The 7,500-nt window shown below is 38.7% G+C and overlaps 1 protein-coding gene and 1 pseudogene across 1 annotated transcript in view; one reads left to right on the forward strand and one right to left on the reverse strand.

The window, feature by feature from the left end:
* The window catches only part of LOC137985460 (uncharacterized), a 19,785-nt pseudogene that overhangs the window by 11,188 nt on the left and 1,097 nt on the right, over window positions 1–7,500 (reverse strand).
* LOC137985095 (tetratricopeptide repeat protein 28-like) overlaps window positions 1,221–7,500 on the forward strand; it is a 157,514-nt gene continuing 151,234 nt past the window's right edge. The window contains exons 1-2 of the mRNA XM_068832567.1: window positions 1,221–1,262; window positions 1,800–1,846. The gene's annotated coding sequence lies outside the window, so the exon portion shown is untranslated. The remainder of the gene's footprint in view (window positions 1,263–1,799; window positions 1,847–7,500) is intronic.

The following is a 7,500-nucleotide window of genomic DNA, read 5'->3' on the forward strand; positions in this document are numbered from 1 at the left end:
GAGCAATGGAACGGTCATCTCAGCTCGATCAGTTCTCTTGAGAACGTTTAAACTTTCCGCTCCAGTCCCACTTTCTGATTGCACGCTAGTCATATGGAATTTCTGGCGTTTGAGTGTATACGGATTAACCGGAAATGAAATATTTCTGCGGCACTGGAGCAGTGGTGACTGGAAATAGTCCAGTTGAGGTGCATTACGGGTTGCCAGGGAGGGCTATATTAAGAGATGTGTATCACGTGGGATAGTCATTCCAGGCCGACACCTCGCTTGACCATCGATATATTTTTTGGAAGTTTGTTTCTAAGTATATCGTTCTTTTAGGCAACCCGGGTAGATGCGTTTGAATTTTGTAGCCTTGAAGGATGGGCTACTTAAAGCTTGAGCCATGGTTCCTACCCAGATTTCCTACCGTATTTTTTTTCCCCACGGGGTTTTTTGCGGCAGGTTTTCTCTGGCCTCCGTCTGACAGTAGTATCTGTGTAAACTGTCGCTCAGCTCTGTCTTGTCTCTGTTTTATGCCGTTAATACTTAGATCTTGTGTTAGGTTGTTGGTATAACGTATCGTTATAGTTACTGGTGCTCGGCCTAATCCTCCAAAATAAACCTAATGGTTTTTTGCTCATGTTGCGTACTGCGTGGTGGAGCTGAAATAAGGGAATTTTGTTATGAAAGTTAAAAGTTTTAGTACAAGATTCCCGGGACAAGATTCCATAATGTATGGATAACCACATTAAATCACCAAATCTTGCTGAGTCATTCCTTGTCGTCGAGGACCTCCCATCGATTAGCATCCATTTTGGTAAGTTGCTCACTGTTACTCGTTTCTTAAAAACACGAACAAGTAATTTATGTGTGATAAACCAGTTCTGATGAATTTTGCGTTACTTTTTGTTGTTTTCTCTTTACGCAGTCTGGATCAAGTTAGTGACTATGTCAGAATTCCTTTTATGTTTATTTTCTAAAGTGATCATGATCACCGTCACTCATGATCAGTTTCGAAAGGCGTACCCAAATGATCCACCAGTATTATTTATCCCTTAATTTTTTTGTTCACCGGGATTCATTATTCCTGCTCAAAAGGTTTTAAAGAGGAACATTGCAAAGTATTTAGTAATATTAGCTTGCTGGGTGTAATCAGATATTTGTATGTCGTTGCAAGGTAATAATTAGCTTAAGGGGTCACGGTAATAAATTATTTGTTTCACGCTTGTGTGATCGAACTATATACTGCCCTCCAAGTTCTTTCCTTACACATCGAGAAAGTAAGTAAACGATGTATCTTGAATTGTTCCTGAACAGAGAAGGTTTTAGTTCTTGAATCCCCTTAGATTCAAAAATGAGGGTGTCAGAAAGGAAAATGACGATTAAGAATGCATTCAATCAGTTTTAGCTATAACAAACCCTTAATGTCTATTCGCTTTAAAGTCGTACTTAAAGCCAAGCAAGACCAGAGCCTCGTATAATGCATGCGTTCTCATGACAGCTTTGAACCTTACCGAACGAAACCATTACTGGAGTTGTTCGGAGCAATAGAACAGTGATCTCTTTTCGATCAGCTACAGTGTTCAACTTGAACTGCTTCACTGATCAGTTGCGCAGTTTGCTCGAGTATGAAATGACTTCATTCTTCTCCTAGCTGCTCCTGTTAGTTCTCTTGCGAACTTTTCAGCTTTCCGCTCCGGTTCTACATTTTATGGCATACTAGGCATAAGGGAATTATGTTATAAAAGTTAAAAGTTTTCGTACAAGATTCGATAATGCATGGATAACCATGCACATTAAATCATCAAATTTTGCAGAGTCATTTCTTCTCGTCGAGGACCTCGCATCGATTAGCATCCCTTTGGTAAGTTGTTTACTGTTACTCATTCCTTAAGAACACGAACAAGTGATGTGTGATAAACCAGTTCTGATGAGTTTTGCGTTACATTTTGTTGTTTCTCTTTACTCACTTTGGATCAAGTTAGTGACTATGTCAGAATTCCCTATATGTTTATCTTCTGAAGTGACCATCGTCACTTAATGATCAATATTGCAAATGACGAATCCAAATGATCCACAAGTATTATTTATCCCTTAATTTTTTGTTCTCCGGGATTTATCATTCCTATTCAAAAGATTATATTAAGGAACATTGCAAGGTATTGAGTAATATTAGCTTCCTGGGTATAATAAGTTCTTTGCCTGTCGTTGCAAGTTAACATTAGTAACATCAGCTTGAGGGGTGTAATAAATTATTTGTTTCTTGATCGAACTATATACTGCCATCCATTCTTTTCTTACACTTCGAGAAAGTAAGTAAACGATGTATCTTGAATTATTCCTTAACAGAGAAGGTTTTAGTTATTAGATTCAAAAATGAGGGTGTCACAAAGCAAAAAGACGATTAAGAATGCATTCAATCAGTTTTAGCCATAACAAACCCTTAATGTCTACTCGCTTTAAGCAATACCAGAGACTCGTGTAATGTATGCGTTCTCATTACCTTTCATCAAACTATACTACCCTCTATTTTTTCCTTCCACATCATTTGATCTCGATCCACGGTGTTTGCGTAGCATCAGTGATTTGTGTTAGAAAGTTATATCCCACTTGATAATGTTTTACCGAGAGAATTGGCAGTGGGTAACCACATGAAATTAAAGTTTTTAGAGTTACGAGACGAAACTTTGGCTTTTGAAAATTATCAGTTTGGACTGACACTGGTAAGTCGTTCATTCAGTTTACATATCTTTTTCCTATGAATAAATGACTCATGCTATGCAAACCAGTTTCAATTACATATAACTTGCTCTGTGAAGAGATATGTTTTTGATCGATGGTGACTCGAGGTTAATTGGATTAAATCCGAACGCCTTTCGGCAGGAGTCGAACCTGCTAAGACGTGCTGCAGTAAGTTGTCATATTGCAAAGTCAAATCATTTCATTTTCAAAGCTAACCCCTCCAAAAAAGAGAAGAGCCCGATTTAATATAGAAGTGATTGATGGGCATAACATGAAATGCGTTAAGGAGGAAATTATTATAAAACTCTTTTCGTGTTATTTTGCATTAGTATTCGAGTTCTTTTGGTATCATTTCTTACTTCATGGCGTATGACATGTTTATTCTGGAAGAAAGGATGCCTTGTAACCTTGCTTGCTCTTGCTGACCAATTGTTAACCAATCAAGATCCAAAGTAGCCCGCGTAGCAAGCGTTTCCGTGGGGGGACACAAGGGATTTTTATGTTTTGGCCCCGCGAAAAATGGGGCGAGACAAGGAGGAACTCTTGCAGACAAACTCCTGTATTTTCGAAACCGCCAACTTGACCTATCATGCATGTTCATCGGCTGTCATAAATTGACCAAGAAAATTTTTGGTCTGCCTTAGTGGAAATGAACTTTTTAGGCAACGGAAGCTTAAAAAAGGTGGCAAGGAAAATAACGATAATATTGACCAATATTAAAAAACAGATACTCTTCCCGAAGGCCTCCAAGTCCAATTATGGAGATGTTCTCGTAAGAATTTCACGCGAAAATAAGATTTTAATGTTTGATAAGGCAAATTGCATGAGGCAGCTTACCGCTATAATGAGGTTCCAAATGTTGAAAACAAGTGCTTCTGATGAAATGTCAGCGTACCTGAAATCCGAAAGACTATCGTTGTCTAACTACTTGGTTTTTAAATACAATTTTCTGTTCGATGGTTTAACACCTTGTTCTTGGTGCTTGTGTACGTATTCAAGAAAGTGATGTTAAAATTAAAGGAACAGCTACAAATCAATCAGTCAATCAATCAATATAGCGCCATCTTCCATTAATTGTCCATGACGCTTTAAAACCCTCAAAATTAAAATCCTAAGAATTAAATTCGCAATATAATACGATAAGGTTTCAAAGAAAAAGTAAACAAAAGAACTACAAGTAAAAACTACAAAATTAATCAAATGCACGCTTAAAAAGTTAAGTCTTAAGATTAGCCTTAAAAACTGCCTCTGATGATGAGAACCTGATCCGGAGTGGTAGTTTATTCCAGAGCCTTGGGGCCGCCACGGAAAAACCTCTTTTACCATACGTTTTAAGATTTGCTCTAGACTCATCAGCAACTTGTTGTTTGAAGATCTTAGTGTTCGACGAGAGTCATTATACCCCAATAGATCTTTAATGTAATCAGGGGCCAGTCCAGTCAGAGCTTTGTAAGTTAGTAACAACATTTTAAAAACTATGCAGCCAATGTAAGCTCGTTAGTATTGGTGTGATATTTTCCTGCCTTCATAGTCAAGGTAACAAGGCGAGCTGCTGGGTTCTGTAAAAGGTGAAGTCAGATACTTTAGGAGACCGTACAACAGGGCATTACAATAGTCCAAACGCGATGTTATGTAAGTGTGATCAATAGTCTCAGTACTACTCTGGGATAGGTATCGCCTAATTTTAGCTATACTGCGTATGCGGAAAAATGCGCTCTTGCATGTTATTTTAACGTGTTCTTTGAAATCTAAACATTGATTGAATCCAACTCCCAAGTTCCTGGCCTGTTTACTAGACTTTATTACTTCTTCGTCGACTCGTATATAGTCGAGGGGTGGTTGTGGACAATATTTAGAACTATGTACTGGATAGGCGATTAGGACAATTGGATGTAAACGACAAGTATAACTGCATGTCATCTACATAGAGATGAAACGGTATGCTATGCTTCCTGGCTATGTCACCCAGTGGACTTGTATAAGGGAATACAATAAGGGTCCCAGCACAGAACCATGTGGTACTCCGCAAGGTAAATGCTACTTCCAGAACATATAAAAAACTCTAAATCAGTAAGTGACTTTTAAAAAAATTGAAAAACTTACTTTTTTCAATTAGCATTTAAATAAGTATTTATATGAACATCTATCAGTCCATATGATTAGAGCAGTACACTTTTTACCTTATTGTAAGCGCATTGATATTTGTAAATGCGCCTATAAGAACCTTCTTTATTATTATTATTATTATTATTATTATTATTATTATTATTACTTCGACGATTCAATTCAATTAACAGAAACAAACTGTTCTCATGTCCAGACGTTTATTTGGAATGACCCTATATCACAAAATGTTAGTCTTAGGGTCATTACTGATGTGGACAAATTTCATGTTTTTATCATCAAATTGAACAATGAATGTTTTTTTGGTCGATAACAGCTGGACTAATTCGCGTGAGTGAAGGTACGAATGAAACCAATTAAGAGCAATGTTCCTAATACCAAAACGATTCTGTAGTCTTGATAACAAAATCGAATGATCGTCGACAGTATCAAACGCAGCCGATAAATCGAGTAATAGTAAAATAATCGATCTCTCGTTGAAGTAACTTGACCGTCAATCACAATTCGAACAACTTCGCCAAGATCTTTTCGAATTTGAATTTTGTTACTAGAATATTCCACGAATGAATCGGACAGAGAACATTTATTAGGCCCAGATGTATAACGCTGGACCGGATTGGAGAGCAGAAGCTTCTCTTTTGTCTTTAATAAAAAGAAGTCCAGAGTTCCCTGAGTTTTCGTGGATCACTGATGAATAAAATGTGTGCTTCGCGGAGCCAATCATCTCATTAACAACACTGTTCTGAAACATATAGCGTTCTCTATCTTGAGGTAATCTTGTAGGTGGCCATTTACGTTTGAGCTTCCTCCTTACGTTCTTTTGAACATCAATTTCAGTTGAATACCAAGGCGCACAAGGACGAAGAACGACCTGACGGGTCCTTTCGGGGGCATAAACATCAAAGGTAGACTTCAAGACCCGATGATATGAATCAACTTACGAATCCAAATGAAGCCGTGATTCATCAAACAAGGATGAATTCACGATAGTGTCATGGAAGTCAGCATAATAGTCTGGAAATTGTGGTTTATAGACCCTTTGCATTAATGGCAATGTACATCCTAAGCCTCAGATTCATGTGAAAAGTCCTTTGTCTAGAAACATAAGTACGAGGCTAAGGATGTACAAAGCATTGTTATTCAAATTTAGGCGCCATTTATGCAAAGGGCTATGCAATACTAAATGCATAAAAATACAGTAGCGTAGTAATCAGAAATTAAAGGGACATGAACCATGACGTCTTCCATAAGATTACACTGATTTCTAGTAATGATTAAATCCAAGGTATGACAACTTGTGTGAGTCGGCATAGTCACCCATTGTTTCAGATCGAAAGATGCTCTTAAGTCACAAAATTGCACTGCGTTGACATCGCACGAAGAGTCCACATGTAGATTAAAATCATCGACAACAAAAAGCTCGCCTGATGCAGTAGCCATTTCCTGAAGAAAAAGAGAAAATTACGATAAAATGTTGGCAAAGCCACGGATGACGGTGGACGGTAAAAAAGTATAATCCAGATCATCTTTGAGCTCTTGAAACGAGCATCCAAGAATTTACAAAAAAGGAAAGAAAAGGAACTTTATGCAAGTGTCTAGTCGTTCTCGCGCTGAAGCACTAATTGGGGACACTTTAAATTGAAATTAGCAAGTAACGCAAATTAAGTCAAATGTTGGTTTTTAAAGAGAGGGGAAACCGGAGTACCCGGAGAAAACCTCTCGGTGCAGAGTAGAGAAGCAACAAACTCAACCCACATATGACGCAGAGTCTGGGAATCGAACCCGGGCCACGTTGGTGGAAGACGAGTGCTCTCACTACTGCGCCATCCCTGCCCTAACGACTGAAAGGAATTGTTCCACTCACTATTGTTGCATTTAATATCCAAACTTTCTTTCAAAAGCAAGCCGACACCACCAGGCTAGGGGGCTAGGGGGGTCCTGGGGTGCCCATGACCTCCCCTTTGTAAGCATTTTTTTTTATGGAAGCAACCTACAATATTCAGGTTGCAAAAACGCGAGTACCCTCTGCTTGACACAGTGTGACCCTCCCTTTGAAAAATCCTGGCTACGCCCATGATAAGTCACCGATCTCGACGCAATGAATATTACCAGGTCTGAGCTAGCCACGTCTCCGTCAAGGCAAGAAGATCAATATCCTCGTCAAGACCTTTGGTACGCTAGATTTATTCCTTATTGGTCTGGAATTGAGCTAGCAGAAGTTGATCGCGTGAGAAGTATCATTTGTGTTAGCAGCTTGTGAGATCCGCACCTTCACAGGATTGACACGATTAAGCAAAGATGCAAATTTCGAAAAACGATCAGGTTGATTTGAAATAACCATCCTTATGTCCCTTTGCCTCGTTCGTGACTTCGCCCATGCACCTGCTCTACATCCTCTTGTTCGAAGCAAACCGAAATGCTTTAAAACCGAAACCAGTTGAAAAGGCACACGAGCCGGCCAAAAACGCCGCAATTATGACAATTCATCTCTTGAATATGTAATAAGACGTGGAGACCGAGACGAATGATGATCATATAATCCAACCAAGCTTGAGGTAATTTCTTGGTTAGATGCGGGTCCTGGATTTGAAGAGATATCAACATGCACTGTGAAATTCATGACCAAAAGGTTTCGAGGGAAGAACTAAACAG

Source organism: Montipora foliosa, chromosome 14 (assembly GCF_036669935.1).
Source record: "Montipora foliosa isolate CH-2021 chromosome 14, ASM3666993v2, whole genome shotgun sequence".
Classification (NCBI taxonomy): Eukaryota; Metazoa; Cnidaria; class Anthozoa; order Scleractinia; family Acroporidae; genus Montipora; species Montipora foliosa.